Source organism: Rana temporaria, chromosome 3 (assembly GCF_905171775.1).
Source record: "Rana temporaria chromosome 3, aRanTem1.1, whole genome shotgun sequence".
NCBI lineage: Eukaryota > Metazoa > Chordata > Amphibia > Anura > Ranidae > Rana > Rana temporaria.
Window position 1 is genome coordinate 492,613,357 of NC_053491.1, and position 18,573 is coordinate 492,631,929.

An 18,573-nucleotide genomic window follows, 5' to 3' on the forward strand; every position below is an offset into this window, starting at 1 on the left:
TAGGGAACAGGGCTGGACTGGGACAAAAATTTGGCCCTGGACTTCATCCAGACTGGCCCACTTTGACAGGTGACAGGTCTCTCCCATGCCGGCCGGACAAAGCTTCCCCCCCCCCATGCTGCTCTGGTCCCCTATATGCTCCTCTCTTCTCTCCCAATGCTGCTCTGTCCCCCCATATGCTCCTCACTCCCCCAGGCTTCTCTGGTCCTCCATGCTGCTCTGGTCCCCCATATGCTCTTCCCCCTAGGATTCTCTGGTCCCCTATGTGCTCATCTCCCCCCTCCATGCTGCTCTGGTTCCCCATATGCTTCTCTCTTCCCCTCCAATGCTGCTCTGGTCCACCATGTGCTCATCTCCCCCTCATGCTGCTCTGGTCCCCCATATGCTAATCCCTGTTATTTTGCACATTGTCTTTGTTTGCACCTTTACTGACCACCGTGGTGGTGCTCACCTCTACTGACCACCGTGGTGGTGCTCACCTCTACTGACCACCGTGGTGGTGCTCACCTCTACTAACCACCGTGATGGTGCTCACCTCTACTGACCACCATGGTGGTGCACATTTCTACTGACCATCATGATGGTGCTCACCTCTACTGACCACCATGGTGGTGCACACCTCCACTGACCACCATGATGGTGCTCACCTTCACTGACCACCATGATGGTGTTCACCTCTACTGACCACCGTGATGGTGCTCACCTCTACTGACCACCATGGTGATGCTCACCTCTACTGACCACCATGATGGTGCTCACCTCTACTGACCACCATGATGGTGCTCACCTCTACTGACCACCATGATGGTGCTCGCCTCTACTGACCACCATGGTGGTGCACATTTCTACTGACCATCATGATGGTGCTCACCTCTACTGACCACCATGGTGGTGCACACCTCCACTGACCACCATGATGGTGCTCACCTTCACTGACCACCATGATGGTGTTCACCTCTACTGACCACCGCGATGGTGCTCACCTCTACTGACCACCATGGTGATGCTCACCTCTACTGACCACCATGATGGTGCTCATCTCTACTGACCACCATGATGGTGCTCACCTCTACTGACCACCATGATGGTGCTCACCTCTACTGACCACCATGCACAAGCCTCATCTGGAAGCTCCTCGCTAACTGAGATGGGCCATTCCAGAGTCTCAAATACTTCCCCCCAACCTCAGTCATTGTCCATCACCCAAAAGTTTGCCACCAGTTCTTCACATAGACTGTAGTTACTTCGTCGCTTTGTTCTGCAAAATATAGAAGAGTTATAGACTGGTGAAGTGAATGTCTTTGTTTGCACTTCATGTATTGATTATAGTGAAAGGTTTCTTTTTAAAAGGACAGGGCACAATTTTTTTGGAGGAAAGTAGACAGAGATAGTAGGTAAGTGTTGGGATTGCTGCAAGGCACCATGAAGGATCAACCAGGCATAACACAAATCACATGGTCTACTGAAAATCCTCAAATCGGCCAATCTGGATCAAATCTTCACCACCATGATGGTGCTCACCTCTACTGACCATCACGATGGTGCTCACCTCTACTGACCACCACGATGGTGCTCACTTCCACTGACCACCACGATGGTGCTCACCTCTACTGACCACCATGATGGTGCTCACCTCCACTGACCACACGATGGTGCTCACCTCCACTGACCACACAATGGTTCTCACCTCTACTGACCACCACGATGGTGCTCACCTCTACTGATCACCACGATGGTGCTCACCTCTACTGACCACCACGATGGTGCTCACCTCCACTGACCACCACGATGGTGCTCACCTCTACTGATCACCACAATGGTGCTCACCTCTACTGACCACCACAATGGTGCTCACCTCCACTGACCACCAAGATGGTGCTCACCTCTACTGACCACCACGGTGGTGCTCACCTCTACTGACCACCACGATGGTGCTCACCTCTACTGATCACCACAATGGTGCTCACCTCTACTGACCACCACGATGGTGCTCACCTCTACTGACCACCACGATGGTGCTTACCTCTACTGACTACCATGATGGTGCTCACCTCTACTGACCACCACAATGGTGCTCACCTCCACTGACCACCAAGATGGTGCTCACCTCCACTGACCACCACGATGGTGCTCACCTCCACTGACCACCACGATGGTTCTCACCTCTACTGATCACCACAATGGTGCTCACCTCTACTGACCACCACGATGGTGCTCACCTCTACTGACCACCACGATGGTGCTCACCTCTACTGACCACCAAGGTGGTGCTCACCTCTACTGACCACCACGATGGTGCTCACCTCTACTGACCACCGCGGTGGTGCTCACTTCTACTGACCACCACGGTGGTGCTCACCTCCACTGACCACCACGATGGTGCTCACCTCTACTGACCACCACGGTGGTGCTCACCTCTACTGACCACCACGGAGGTGCTCACCTCTACTGATCACCACGCACAAGCCTCATCTGGAATCTCCTCACTAACTGAGATGGGCCATTTGAGAGTGTCAAATACTTCCCCCCAACCTCAGTCATTGTCTATCACCCAAAAGTTTGCCACCAGACTGTAATGACTTCATCGCTTTGTTCTGCAAAATATAGAAGTGAATAGACTGTTAAAGTGAATTTCTCCGGAAACTTGGCTGACTTGCTACCTGATGATGGACTTTCTCCAGGAGATCAAAAAATAATCCGCCGTAATTACACCGCAGACAAGTATGAGTGATGGAGCTTCTCGTCCTTCTGTGATAAACACACAAGGAGCCCGTGAGGAGCCGCACGAGTACACGACCTTATTTATCTGGAAACTCCCCAAGGACACCTTATCAGTGACCTTTATATTTCTCTTATCATTATTATTATTATTTTGAAATAGTTGAAAGTATTTTGTGAAGTAACTTTTTTGTGTTTTTTATTTCTTTTACTTTCATATTTACACAATTATATTTCATATGGAGTATCTAACAAGAATACGAACAGCTTAGAAGTCCTTAGATGTGGTGGCTGCATTCGTTTTTTTTTAGGCTTTTCTCCCCTTTTATTTTCACCTGGCGATCCCGCCAGAAGCACACTTCCTGTTTTAGAATGACAACGCTCAATCACTTAGTTTATAGTATATATGGAGGAGTAGCATTGCCACCCAGGGCTTAGAGTTGCCACTTGCCCGGGATTCACCCGGACAATTCAGGTTTGGAATCATGTGTTTCAGGCAGACTGAAACCCGGACACATTATTCAGACCGGGCTGTGTCTCCCCTTATGTAACCAAGATAGTCACACACACATCTGTTGCTGTCCAGGAGTGGTGGGCGACTGTCTGGGGGTAGGTTCGGCATCACTGGGGGGCAGGGGGATGAAGTCAGCAAGAGCCATTTGGCCACACCTACTGTGATAGACAGAGATAGTAGGTAAGGGTACAATGATAGTAGACAGAGATAGTAGGTAAGAGTACAATGATAGTAGACAGAGTGTCAGGGCACTGCCCTTTACGGTAACATTCCCCAGTTGGCTCTGGGTGGGATTGAACCTAGGACCTATCCATTACAAGTCCAGCTCTTTGCTTTTGAGCCACTGCTCAAGTGTTACTTTGCTTGCTGTCCGTTGGAGCCTGGTGCTGAACCTATGTTACTTTGGACCAATCAGTGGCCTGAGCGGCCTATTTAAGCCAGCCCCTTCCTCCTTGCTAATTGCTGGTTCGTTGTCAGCTTTACCTGAAGTACCTTGGAAGATTACCTGTATCCTGACCTGTTTTGACCCGGATTTGGACTTGACTACTCTTTGCCTTCTCCTACGCTTTGACCTCCTGGCTTGTTTACTGGACCCGCTTCCGTCTCCATTCCTTTGATCCCTGGCTTCCCGTTTTGGACTCTCTACCTTCTGGAACCCCTGACCATTCCGCTTGTTTCCTGGACTTCCTGCTTGACCTGATCAGGCTCTCAAACCCGTGGACTCTGACTTGCACCGGCATCTTCACCTCATCTGCTACAGCTCCCTTGGTGTCTCCGAATCATAGCTTCAGTGACTTCCAGCTAATCATCTTCCGCTGCCGGCAGCCGGTGCCTCTTTGTGCCCCTCCTTGCTGTCTCCATCTCCAGAGGGTGAGGTGCACAGAGTCGCAAAGGTAGCCACCCTCGGCATCTCGGTCTCGGTGAGTACTTAACTTAACGGTCCTGACACAGAGATAGTAGGTAAGAGTACAATGATAGGAGACAGTGAGAGTAGGTAAGAGTACAATGATAGTAGACAGAGATAGTAGGTAAGAGTACAAAGAGAAGACAGTGAGAGTAGGTAAGTGTACAATGATAGTAGACAGAGATAGAAGGTAAGTGTACAATGATAGTAGATAGAGATAGTAGGTAAGAGTACAATGATAGTAGACAGTGAGAGTAGGTAAGAGTACAATGAGAGTAGAGACAGTAGGTAAGGGTACAATAATGAAAGACAGGGATACTGCAATAGGTAAAGGTATAATGATAAGTAGAAGGAGATCATAGAAGTCAGAGGTAGTAGGTAATGATAGTAGACAGATATTATTGTAGAATGCTGTACACAGAGCCCAGATTCCGCCTCCATCACTGCTCACCCCTCCCTTCCATAAAAAGAGGAGTTGTGTCAGCAGTCCTATCACACCTGTCCTACCTGCAGCTGCTACATCCCTAGCACACTGCACTCACCTCTACCTGCAGGGCATCGGTGTCACAAGGCTTCCCTGGATAGAAGGAACATTGGTACAGAGGCACTGAGAAGAGCTCATGTAACCTTGGAGGATCTGAAAGAAAACCAGGAGGACACCTTCCGTCGTCTCTTTGAATCTGGACCTTCTGAATGGTAAGTTTGTGTTTTCTTTTAGACAAAGTGGTGTCAAAATTACTATAGACTGTGCGTTATGGAGCTTCATGTTCAGCATTTCACCTTTTTTTTTTTTTTGTTTAAATATTTTTTTACTATACTTTTAACTATTCATTCTTTCCTTAATATGTTTACTGACATTATTCACACATGGGGAACTGCACCAAATTATTTTACCATATTATTGTATGTGGTCTCTTACTATTTCCCTCCGTGATCTCCTCTATAACAGAAGTTACACTTGTAGAGCTGTAGATATTGGGTGAAGACTTTGAATTTCTTTAAAACATAGGCAGCACAGATGTTAACATTCATTGGTACCAAGCCAGTCATTTCTGGGTCTTTAAAAATTAGAAACAATAGCTTTGATATAACTCAACTCAACTCTTTTAGGACTCTTGGGTGAAAGCCATCCGTTCCAGGTGCTTTATTCACATTTTTTTTGTGTTGTTGTTTCTGGTAAATAATAGATGTTGAGCCAGAAAGCCACATAGGTTCCTTGTGTTAATACATTTCCCATATTGTACATCAGCACCACCACTACACTATATAACTGAACTCAACTCTTTTAGGACTGGGTGAAAGCCATCTGGTCCAGGTGCTTTATTCACATTTTTGTTTTGTTTCTAGAACATATACATGGTGAGCCATTGAGCCACGGAGGTTCCTTGTGTTAATACTGTTCCCATATTGTACATAAGCACCACCACTACACTATATGACTGAAATAATCTTTTTTAGGACTCATGGGTGAAAGCCATTCGTTCCAGGTGCTTTATTCAATTTTTTTTGTTTCTGGAACATGTACATGGTGAGCCATTGAGCCACGGAGGTTCCTTGTGTTAATACCGTTCCCATATTGTACATCAGCACCACCACTACACTATATAACTGAACTCAACTATTTTAGGACTTATGGATGAAAGCCATCTGGTCCAGGTGCTTTATTCACATTTTTTTTATTTCTGGAACATATACATGGTGAGCAAATGAGCCACGGAAGTTCCTTGTGTTTATATGGTCCCCATATTGTACATCAGCACCACCACTTTCCCCTTGTAGCTCTATATAGTGTTACAGAACATGTGACTTCTATGGAAATGTGAGGAAAATATAACACCAGCTCACTCCTTCCATTATATTCAATCTCATAAATGTCTATTGCTCACTTCCCCCTGTCCTTCCCCATTGGAGATTGGAGCCTGGAGCATGAAGGTTTCGAAGTGTCTTGGTTGGGAAGGAACTTTCAAACCTGTGTCTGTGTTTTGCTGAATGCCTGCAGCCTGTGTGAGTACACAGGTGTATAGGGTCCTTATATGTCAGGTCTGATGAGAGCTCAGTTACTGGAATTCGTAGACACAGCCTTTGTGTGAAGATAGTGATGTGCTTCAGCCAGCAGGGGGTGACTTACTCGGGAGACGAGACCTCATGTTGGGGAGACTTCTTGCCCACAGAACTAGGAAAGTCAGGACAGCTACATGGGTCCGGAGAGACTGGGAAACCTGAGGTGACTAGGTGAGTCCAGGGGGGCTGGAGGGATTCTGAGTTTCTGAAAAGTGTCAGAGAATCTGGACTTGAAGAGACTGTGTCCACTCGGCGGCGGCCCGAGAAAGATGTGGAGAAACCCGCTACATGTAGAAACACAAATGTGGTGGGGAACAGCATAATGTTGGGGGGGTCAGGGCCCCCTCTGGCTCCCCCTTAGTGACGCCATTGATCTGGAGGCCAATAGTGTGCCTGTTCAGTAAGGTGCTGTGATAAAAGGTTAAATGAGCCTAAAGAACCCATCGTCTGGGAGACCAGTGCTAATAGCATTGTAGCTAGGTGGGCTAGCATTTCTTCATTATGCATGGCAGCTGGAGAAGAACCCATGCGTGGGCAACCAGTTTGAACTGAATTTTGTGTTGGACTTTGTGCTTCTATAAATGTGGATCACTGAGCCCCTAATTAGAGTTCCTTTCTTACGTGGGCTCACAGGTTACAGGTGTCACCCATATTGATCCTACCACATGGTCTGAGCCACAAAGACCGCACCACGTGACCTACACCGCTCTTCAGCAGCAATGCATCACATGTTTCTTGGTCATCCTCACTTACATCTTCCACTAATGTCTCTGCTCTTTACTACCAGTCCAGTGGTCAAATCCAATCATTCACTGAACCACCAATGTGATCTTAAAAAAAATAATAATATACAATACAATTTCGAACAAGAGCGTTTCAGGAGAAGGCCACCATAATCCACACCATTCATCATCTCCACCCAAACCATGAAATTTATGAGAGTCGTAGCTGAAAGCAACTCAGAAGAGACTAAACATTGCATTATTTTCTGCTTTTCTTTTTTTTTTAGATGTTTGTAGTAAGAAGACAAGACATCGATACACCATTTTATCAAGACTCAATGAATTCATCACCCTCTTCCCTGACTCCCACTTTCCTATCAGCTTCTACTTTATCGCCCTTTTCCACATCCCCTCTTTCCACATCCCCCCTTTCCACATCCCCTTCTACTATGTCACCTATTTCCACATGGCCCTCTGCCCTATCTCCTGCTTCCAAACCACCCTTAATCTCCATTTCACCAATTAGTCCTCGGGAAGACAGTGACTGCTCTCTGAAGTGTCTGATCAATGACCAAGACCTGAACCTATGGGAGCGTCTGGGGGGCGGTTTCTTTGGGGTGGTCAGGAGAGGAGAATGGAGGATTCCCAATGGAAGAACAGTGAGTATTCCCTTCATTTATCTTTTTCGGTTCTCTGAGTTCTGTGCCCTCCTATCATGTTCTGTCTCAATCATCTACTACATCTTTGCAGGTGAGTGTTGCTGTGAAAACCCTCCATGCGGATGCCAACTGTAATCCTGAAGCCCTTCAGGATTTTCTGCAGGAAGTGAATGCGATGTACTCCTTGGATCACCCACATCTCATCCGACTCTACGGCGTTGTTTTTACACAGCCAATGAAAATGGTAAGTGGCTTGCACTTGCCTAACTGGGAAAGACTTATGCCCTGTACACACGAGTGGAATTCCCCTCGGGAAAAAACTTGGATGGTTTTTCCGACGAAATTCCGCTCAAGCCTGCCTTGCATACACACGGTCACACAAGAGTTCGGTGAACTTTTGACTGCCAAGAACAAAGTGACGTAAAAGACTGCGACAAGCCCAGAAAATGAAGTTCTATGCTTCCGAGCATGCGTCGATTTGTTTCTGAGCATGCGTCGGAATTTGGCGTGTCGGGATTTGTACACACGATTGGAACCTGCTCTCTATCTTTTTCCCGCAGTTTTTCCGTTGGAAAAAGTCAGATGGAGCATACACACGGTCAAGATTACCGACCAAAAGCTCTCATTGGACGTTTTCCGATGGGAAAACAGATCATGTGTATGCTACACAAGAGGGCAAAGTGGCAGAAGGAAGCACCTCCTTCTGCAGGGTGACACAGAAGAAGGCTATGAGTTTGTCTTACCTTTGGGTTGGTTACAGAGGTATGATGTGTGTGACATTATAATAAAGACCTTTTGTCTTTCTTTCTTGTATCTCAGGTTACAGAGTTGGCACCTCTTGGATCCTTACTCAGTCATCTGCACTCCTATAACGGCGTGTATTCTCTGCAGCTTTTGTGGTCATATTCCATCCAGATCGCCTCTGGGATGAGATACCTTGAGAACCAAAAGTTCATCCACAGGGACCTGGCAACTCGGAATGTTTTGGTGATCAGTGAAAAGACGGTAAAGATCGGGGATTTTGGATTATCAAGGCTTTTGGCGACAAATGATGATCATTACACCATGTCTCCTCACCGAAAGATACCCTTTGCATGGTGAGGGTGGAATTCAGCACATTTTTGGGCCATAGAATGAAGGATCTATCCTTCATTGTAAGGAGTGAGATGCCAACCAAATCGAAGGTTGGGTTATGTTTGGAAAGTCTTAACCACTAATGACTCCATTATTTTCCCTCTGTGTTGTAGGTGTGCTCCAGAGAGCTTAAAGTTTGGCAACTTTTCACACTCAGGTGATGTCTGGATGTTCGGGGTCACCATGTGGGAGATGTTTACTTATGGACAGGACCCTTGGCTTGGCCTGACTGGGAGACAGGTAATGTATAGATCCTGTAGAGCAGGCCTCTCCATATTCTTTCGCTTGCCTTCATTCGACCCTTAGGGCACAATTCCTCCTACTGACACCAACAGTGACAGCATTAGGACTAGTCCTTCCACTAATGCCATTGATAGGTCTTTATTCTTCCTCCTGCTGACCACAAGTGTTATGTAATTTTATTTTTAATTTTTACTCCCACTGATTACCAAGCCTGAGACAAGTTTGGAGACCAAATACCTTCCCAGTCCTGAGATTTGTAACTGTCTTCATTTCTCCAGATTTTAGCTGCAATTGAAAGAGGTGCTGAACGGTTGGAGTGCCCCGAAGATTGTCCTCCTGCTTTGTACAATGTGATGATGAAATGTTGGGCATACATACCGAAAGAGCGACCAAATTTTACCTCTATCATCAGCCTTCTTCAAGAGGTGAGTGATCTGACAACTGTACCAAAGAGATCCATCTCACATATTGTCTTCTAATTATGATAGGACTGTCTCCAATATTGTCCTCTAGAGTGCCCTTTAATGGATCCAGGAGGAGCCTCTTTTTGAATTCAGGACATCCATCCCTGATATTGCCCTCTACCCTAATGTGCAAAGGACTAGGAAGACCGTGGGCAGGTGTAGTCTATGCTCCCCAATGTAGGTGGCATTCGACTGAAGTGGCAATGCAGAAGGGGAAGGAAGTTGTAAGGAACTTGGTTCCTCTATAAATTCCTGTGGTCACCAGGACAACAGCTGTCCGATTGGTCGCTGCTAGTCCTCATGAAATCCGTAGGGCCATCTTCGGTGGCAGGAGAGTATATTTTAGCCTCTGACCCCCTGACTTAGTGCACTTACTGATTGTCAGAGAGGTACTCACTGAGGCCAAGATGCTGAGAGCGGTTCTCTCTTGTGACTAAATGCACTCCACCCCTGGTGGTGGTACACAGGGTGAAGGGCACAAAGAGGCACAAACCACCAGCAGGATGGGCAGGTCTTGCTTGAAGGTCACAGAGAAGCTGGTAGCTGTGCAGTGACTGGTAGACACCGGAGCCCAATGGGGTAGATGAAAGTCAGAGTCCAAAAGCAGGCTGAGGGTCAAACACAGGTGACTGGTAGCAAGTCTTTACACAGGCTGAGGGTCACACACAGGAGACTGATAACAAGTCCATAAACAGGTTGGGGGTCAAGTAAAGGTGACTGGTAGCAAAGTCCATTAGCAGGCTGAGGGTCAAGCAAAGGAGATTGGTAACAGGTCCCTAAACAGGCTAAGGGTCAAGTACAGGAGACTGGTAGCAAAGGTCAGAAGGCAAGCCGAGGGTCTGGTGCAGGAGGAGATAAGAGCAGGTCAAGGTCAATCCGGGTCAAAACGGGTAATCACAAGGCAGGATACAGAGGCAAGGAACACAGGAAGCTGAGAGATAAACCAGCAACTTGAACATGGAGCTAAGCAGCCTTTTATAGGCCGGCTTCACGTGTACCAGTGCATATGCACCGTTCCGTTGAATTGCGTACACCTATGTGCAAAAGCACTGCGCTGCCGTGCATGCATGCAGGAAAGCGGTGATACTGGCAAGGCTGGTTCCTATTTCTTCCCTGACACTGATAGTGGTTAGTGTAGAGAGAGGTTCCAGAGGAGTAGGGAAAGCACAAGGACTACACCACCTCACCTTGGAAGTCTCCCAGTTGGGTTGGACGGGCCAGGCCATATTCCCACTCCTCATTATATCAGCATTGTTTCAAGCTACAGAACCACTGCTACTGACTCTGTAAGTGGTCCCCATGGTTGTGCTCACCTGCCGGGCTTAGTTGTGACCTGTTAAATCATTCTACAATATAGCGTCAATTTAATTCATCCTCTGTGTGTTTTCTGCAGCCCGCATGCCACACTGCACCTTGCTTACAAGACTATTGCCATTTTTGCCCTCTACTCTTATCTTTCTCGGATCCTGGAGGTCTGTCATCAACTTTGACCCCCACTTTGATATAAATGAATGTGGGACATCTATCTCCTATATCGCCATCTAATTTGGTCTGTAATGGATCTAGGAAGTGATTTCCTAGATCCTGGTGGTCTTTCTTCTCTAAAATACATCCAGGAGATCTATTTTTGATGTTTCTGTAAAACCAATCTCAAATGAGTCTGGGATATTTCTAACCTCTTTCTCTGTTCTAATTTGGGAGGTACATATATCTCAATATTACCTTTTATACTATAATACTTTCAGGAGATTTTATCACCAGTATTTCCTCATATTCAGATTTTTTAGGAAGAGACTTTGTCAGGAACTTGGTAGAATGCCGAGATGCTAGGAGGGCTCCCCTTGTGGCCGAGCGCAGCACACCACTAAAGGTGATACAGCAGGTGTGGTGCCCACAGAAGCATGGGTGTCAGGAAGCTGGAACTGTAGACTGATGTGCTTGGGTGGTCCAGGAAGCAGGAACCGGAGGGCAGACTACATAGCGGAGTAGGGAGCCAAGCCAGGGGTCAACACAGGAAATCAGTCCAGAATCAGAGTCAAGTTCAGGGAGCAAGATAAACGAGTCCAGTAGCCAGGCCAGGATCAGATGCAGGAAGCAGGCAGAGAGAAGTCAGGTGCAAGCCAAGGATCAAGCCAGAAGGTCAGAAGGATCAGGTCAGGGCAAGCCGGGTTGGTACACAGATCAGGAATAGCAGATACACAGAACTCGGGAATGCAGGACAAGCTGAAGATACACCAGCGATGCGCCAGTGTCAGTAGCGGGTTTAAATAGGCCGGGCAATCATCACGCCGGGCGTGCGCCATTTCGCACACGCGTGCGCCTATTCATGACATGCCGCATCCTTGTGCACTCATGTGCATCAGTGCGTCTATTTCCCTGATAGACTTTTTACTAAACATGATAATGTGAGATGTTGCTTACTATTGAAATAGATCAGACCAATCGTCTGGTGAGTATATGCCCCCGTCCAGTGAGGCACGGAGCCAACTGCAAGTAAGCGTAGGGCCGGCATGACAGGGTTAACAGAACCCTGGTAGCTGGGGGGGAGGAGGAGCAGGAGCGGTGGGAGGGGAGTTTACATATATCTCCCACCAGCCAGTTTCCCGGGCAGACAGGCGTGGGGGAGCAAAGTTGGGGGAGCAAAGTTGCAAGGTCTGTACAGCCTGCAACTGAGATTTTTCTGCACAGCAAGCGTTGGGACACAGGTAGGGGCGGCGAGATGGCAGGGATTGAAGCCCTGTTTGCACAGCTTAGGGCTGAGGCGGCGGTGCGGGGGGAGGACTGGCTGCAGCGTCAGCTGGGGACACTTCTCCCTCAGAACGGGGCAGCAAGCGGCGCGGCGCCGTCGGGGCCTAATCACACGGGCCAGGACATTATTCAGAGCGGTGGGGAAGCAGCGCTATCGGGGCCCAGTCACACCGGCCGGGGGACCGCGCGGTCGCGCTCGTCGCGCCCCCCCGCAGATATTCACCCAGCCCATCCCCTTGTCAGCAGCGGTCGGAAGGCGGCAGGAACAGGGCCCCATCGGGCCCCCCCGCAAAGCGTGCGGCGGCGGCGGCTACGGGGGTCATTGAGGGCCCGGCAGGGGGGACCAGAAGCACCCAAGGACAGAGGGGGGGACGGCCGGGGGGCTCAGGTACGGCGGCCGTGCCCGCCCGACGTGTGGAGCAGGTGGAGACGGGCCCGGTCAGCAGGCCTCGGCGAGAGGGATCCCAGATTACGGTGGCTAGCCCCTCAGCTGCTACGGCTAGCCACTTGCAGGAGGCCCAGACGGCGAGGGGGAGCAGGCAAGAGGAAGACCGCAGCAGAGTTACGCCTGGCAGGAAAGCGCCGGCAAAATCCGCTCACGGGTCCAGGGCCCGCAGGGAGAGCGAATCCGGCCCTGGGCCTTCGGCCGCTGGGACCGAGCTGCCCGGGGGGTCATCATCGGGGGAAGAGGGGTTGTGCGAGGACCAGTCGGATGGGGAGCTGTCCGGTTCGGAGGAGGAGGTCGTGCCCAGGACGGTGCCTACAGCGAGGGATTCCAGACGATCGGCTGATGGGATTGCTTCCACGCAGCCCGGTAAGTCCTTTTCCACATATGTTTCAAATTTACGGTGTGATGATGTGGTTGTGGGGGACCGGGTGGGGGGGGCCCGGGATAGGTTGGTGGTGCCCGCGGTGGCTGGGGGCAGTGCGACATCTTCCCAGGTTACGGACGCACAGGTGGGGAATCCTGGGGTGGATGCGGGGTTGCAGAGATTTTTGTCGGGGCTAGAGGCGTTGGTTAGCCAGCTAAAAGGGGGGGACAGACCCCCCGCGGGCCCGACCGCGGCTTGGGGGCCGGGAGGGGGGGCTGCGGCGGCTGCGGCAGCTGCCCCAACGGCGGTAGTGGTGACTGAGAAGGAGGCGAATGGGGGTGGCTTGGGGTCAGGACCGGCGGCGCAGACGGCTGGGACTGCCGAGCCGGCAGGGGCCGCAGGCAAGAAGCGGGATTTGGTGCGGTTAGCGGATGAAGCAAAGGGGCAAGTGTACACTTGTTATGATGCGCCGCTGGGGGCACATTTGAAACAAGAGGTTCGGGAAAAAATCTGGAAGAGCGAATATGTGGAGATATTCGCTTTGTTACCGTTGGAGAAATTCAACTTGGATAGGGTGAAGCCAGAGGACTCCAAAAAGGAGGACGAGGAAAAGCGGAGGTATCGGCTCATACCTCGCACGTTTGCAAATTGGTCGCAGGCTTATTCTATTTTGGCCAGCGTGATTGGCGAGAAGAACCCCGAACACTGTTCGGCGCTCTTCAGCTACCAGGAGGCGATTAGCGAGGCCTATCGTTGTTATGGGGGCACGGGTTGGCTTCGTTATGACGAGCAATTTAGGCAACGTCGGGCGATTAGGCCGGACATTCGGTGGGACGCGAAGGACATTAGCCTTTGGATGCGGCTTATGACGGCTCCGAGGACGTCGGCGCCGTTTTTTCAGGGGGGGGGGCGGCGGGGCCTCTTCCCTGGGACAGTCGGCCGGAAAGAAAAAGGGGGTTTGTTGGCAGTTCAACGAGGGAAACTGCAAATTCGGAGGGTCGTGCCGGTACAAGCATGAGTGCTCCGGGTGTGGGGGTAATCACCCCTCTTCCCGCTGCTTCAAGCAGGGCAAGGGCCGTTCCGGAGATCCTTCAGGCAAGAGGGAGCACGCCGGTGATGGTGAAAAGGATGCTGCCGTTTCTCGGTAGGTATCCGGACAGGGCGGCTGCCCAGCTCCTGGAGGAGGGTTTTACAGTTGGTTTTCGTATCCCTGCTAATTTGACCGTGATTCCGCCAATGTCCGAAAATTTACGTTCAGCTAGGCAACACTCGGAAGTGGTTTCCGAGAAGCTCCGTAAGGAGGTCGGGCTGGGCCGAATGGGTGGCCCGTTTGAGTCCCCTCCGTTAGCAGGCCTGGTGGTTTCCCCGTTGGGGGTGGTACCGAAGAAAGAACCAAACAAGTTCAGGCTCATACACCACCTCTCCTTCCCAAAAGGGGGGTCGGTGAACGATGCGATTAATGCGGAGGATTGTTCAGTGTGCTACACTTCGTTCGACGCGGCGGTGAGTTGGGTTAGGCGGTACGGCCGGGGGGCGTTGATGGCCAAGTCGGACATCGAGGCGGCTTTCCGGCTGTTGCCGGTGCACCCGGACAGCTTTCGGTTGTTGGGGTGTCACTGGGAGGGCGAATTCTATGTGGACAAGTGCCTGCCCATGGGTTGCTCAGTGTCCTGCGCATTATTCGAACAGTTCAGTTCTTTCTTGGAGTGGGTGGTACGAGACGTGGCGGGGGTGGATTCGGTTATCCATTATCTGGATGACTTTCTCTGCATTGGACCGGCGGGGTCAAAGGTGTGCGCGGTTTTGTTGGCCACGCTGGAGCACATAGCTGAGCGTTTTGGGGTGCCACTGGCGCCCGACAAAACGGAGGGGCCTAGGTCGGTCATTCAGTTCTTGGGCATAGTTATCGATTCCGAGGCTATGGAATGCAGGCTGCCGGCGGACAAGTTGGAAGGCCTCAAGGCGGAGGTCAGGGGGATGATTGGCATGCGTAAGGTACAACTGAGAGCGCTGCAGTCGCTCTTGGGGAAGCTCAACTTTGCCTGCAGGATCCTCCCGATGGGGAGAATTTTTTGTCGGCGTCTGTCGGCCAGCACGGCGGGGGTTAGGTTGCCTAATCACTATGTAAGGCTGGTGAAGGAACACAGGGAGGACCTGTGGGTCTGGCACTCTTTTTTAGAGGCCTTTAACGGAAGGGCCTTGTGGATGTCGGGCCCGGTCAGCAATTTTGACCTAGAGCTGTACACAGACGCGGCCGGGGGATCAGGCTTTGGGGCCTTTTTTCAAGGACAGTGGAGTGCGGGCCCCTGGCCTCAGTCCTGGCTGTCTGCGGGTTTTACAAAAAATTTGGTGCTGCTGGAGCTGTTTCCAGTGGTGCTGGCGGTTGAGTTGTGGGGCACGTCTTTCCGGGATCGGAAGGTGCGCTTCCATGGGGATAACCTGGGGGTCGTGCAGGTGATAAATCGCGTGACCGCGTCTTCTCCCCCAGTGATTCGGCTCCTGAGACACTTGGTACTTCGGTGTCTGCAGCTGAATGTGTTTGTTTATGCGGTGCATTTACCGGGGGTTGAAAATGTCGTGGCTGATGCTTTGTCTCGGTTCCAGTGGGACAGGTTCCGGGAGTTGGTGCCGGAAGCAGAGGAGCGAGGGGTCCCCTGTCCGGAGTGGCTGTGGCAGATTCCATTGGAATCATCTCCACCTGGATTAAAAAATCGGTGAGTGCGGGTACTTGGGCGGCCTATGAAAAAGTATGGGTAGAATGGAGTAGCTTGGTAATGGAATCTGAGGTGCACCTTTCGGGACCGGAGGTGAGGACATTGGTGTGGTACTTTTTGTCCAGAAATATCGAGGCAGGAGTGTCTCAGTCGGTATTGGATAAGAAGTTGGCCGGTTTGGCGTTTTTATTCAAGTGGCAGGGGTTGCCAGATTTTACAAAGGATTTCTGGGTGCGCCAGGCTCTGAAAGGGTACAGGAAGCAAGGGCGGCGGCTGGACACGCGCCGCCCGGTGTCTTTCGACATTTTAAAAGGGTTGATGGATAGGATGGGTACAGTGGGGTCGTCCGGTTTTGAAGTTACGTTGTTTCGTGCGGCATTCGCGCTGGCATTTTTCGGGGCGTTTAGGATAGGCGAGCTGGTGAGCCCGTCGAAAATGGTCCAAGGGGGCATGGGGGCATCGGACGTTAGTTGGGCCCCGGAGGGGGTCACGTTGTGGCTCAGAAGGTCCAAAACGGACCAGAGTGGCAAGGGCAGAGCGGTCCATGTGTTCCCGATCGAAGGATCGGAACTTTGCCCAGTGGGGCTGGTCCGGAAATATCTGGACATCCGCCCGGCGGTTGGGGGCACTTTTTTGGTACACGAAAATGGGGCCCCGCTGTCGAGATATCAGTTTGTGGCGGTGTTTAGGAGGTGTTTGGGGGAATTGGGCCTGGTTGCAAGGGAGTTCTCGGCTCATTCATTTAGGATTGGGGCTGCTACGGAGGTGGCAAGGAATGGACTAGGGGAGGACGCAATAAAGAGGATAGGAAGGTGGGAATCGAGGAGGTTTCGTTCATATGTTAGGCCGCAGCTGGTGGCAAATTTGTGTTGAGGGATTGGGAGATGATGTTGGGATAAGGGGAAATGAGTTGGATGACTGTTTTGAAACGTGGGTGTCGCTGTATTGGGGGATGTGTTAGTTATTGTTGTTGCTTACTGTCTTTCAGGTACTGGACCTTTGTTGGTCTGGATTTTGGGCCACTCTTACGTGGTTCGGGGGGAAAAACGGGCGGAGGCGCGCCCGTCCGGTCGGCAACTGGGGATTTCGAGACAGGAGGCGAGGGTACGGTGGTTGGGGGTCCCCGGGATGTTATGGAGCAGAGTTGTGCCGGAGGTACACAAATGGGCACGTTTGGACAGACCTCCGGAGGTGCTAGTGATTCATGCTGGGGGCAATGATCTTGGGGTGAGATCTATGCTGGAGATAGCGCGGGATATTAAATTCGATTTTCAGCGGCTCCGGTTGTCTTTCCCGGAGACGGTAGTGGTGTGGTCGGACATGGTGGCTAGGACATCGTGGAGGATGGCGAGGTCGGTAGACGCGGTGAATCGTGCGCGCAGGAAGCTCAACAGGAATGTGGGGCGTTTTGTGCTAAGGAACGGGGGGCTGGTGGTTCGGCACCCGGAATTGGAGGTTGACCCTTGGCGTTACCTCAGGAGTGATGGTGTTCACCTCACGGACGTGGGGATTGACATGTGGGCGTTGCGCCTAGAGGAGGTGGTACAACAAGCAATGAGGGTGTGGAGGTGCGCCCGAAGGTAAGGTGTTACCTTCGGGTGCTGGTGGCGGGTGTTTTTCGGACTTTGCAGGAGAAGATATTACCCCAAAGATGGACACCAGTACCCAGTGGTGGATGGTTTCTGAAGGGGTTTCTAGTTCCCAGTCTACTAATGTAGCTGGAAGGTTGGTGAATTGGGGGCACTGCGGTCAACGGACGTCTTTTAGCCAGTTTCGGCTTGAGGCCTATGACCAGAGGTTAGGACACCGCAGTGCCAAATAAAGAGTTACAAGTTTAAAAAGTTAAAGTGTGAACAAGTTTAGTGGTTAGTGGGTCCTGCAAAGTCCAACACCATTTAGGAGAGGTATTATCTCAGGAATTTTACGTGTTTGTTGTTATGTTATTGGTTATTTATTATTTAAAGAGTATTTAAAATAAAGGAGGCTGCTACGGCCAGTTTTTACTCCAACATTAAGTGGTGGTCTCATTATTTATTAAGGGGGGTTAATGTGGGGTATTAACTGTAAAAGGGTCTTAGCGGTCAGGGTGTATTCTGGTATACCATAGTCATGATTAAGCCTATATAATTTAGTGCACGCGCAAGAAGAACCACACTGAGGCCGTGCTCAGATAGATGATACTTCCTTTATTGCTACTGGGTGCATGGGCTTACATAGGCGAACGGCTAGTGTCTTGGGCAAGTGCGTCATAAGCATAGTGTCATTTGGATACTTGTAAGCGTCTGATTGGTCATGTCCATGTAAAGGTAAAACTTCCTCTGGGATCTAGGTGTCATCATCTTGGGTGTAGTCCCGATTCGAGGCACCATCTTAGTTACACGCGCTTCACTTGATGGGAGGGGGAGCTGCTAGCGGCCATTTTAAATAAGGAATGAAAGCATATTGACACGTACACATATACATAGAAAAATAGGCATTTTACCTAATCCATCACATGATAAAGTCTCAGTTACTGTCATTTCCTTGGGTGCTGCGCTTTGATACTACTCCTTCCTTACTCATTATATGACCTCTCTTGATAGTTCTTTATTCAATAGAAATCTTCTTCCTTTTCCAGTTGAAACCACTAGAGGTACGGCTTCATCAGGAGGTTAACGATTCCCCCTTTCTGCCCCTGGATGCTGGGGATGTTGTCACTGTCATTAATGCCGGGTAAGGAAATTATTATTTGTTCCCTGTATCCAATTACCTCCATCCCCCATTCATCTCCCATAATACACAGTTCATAACTGGCCATCATTCATCTTCTACAGAGAATTCATTTTTTCTTGCTGATTATTCTTTATCCATCCATTGTTCACTATCTTCCATTTATCGTCC

The 18,573-nt window shown here is 50.3% G+C and overlaps 1 long non-coding RNA gene across 1 annotated transcript; it reads left to right on the top strand.

The window, feature by feature from the left end:
* Nucleotides 1-12,692: 12,692 nt before the first annotated feature.
* LOC120933811 lies at nt 12,693-17,060 on the top strand. Its single transcript, XR_005748128.1, has 2 exons — nt 12,693-12,981; nt 16,682-17,060. It is a non-coding gene; the product is annotated as an uncharacterized LOC120933811 (long non-coding RNA).
* Nucleotides 17,061-18,573: the final 1,513 nt, after the last annotated feature.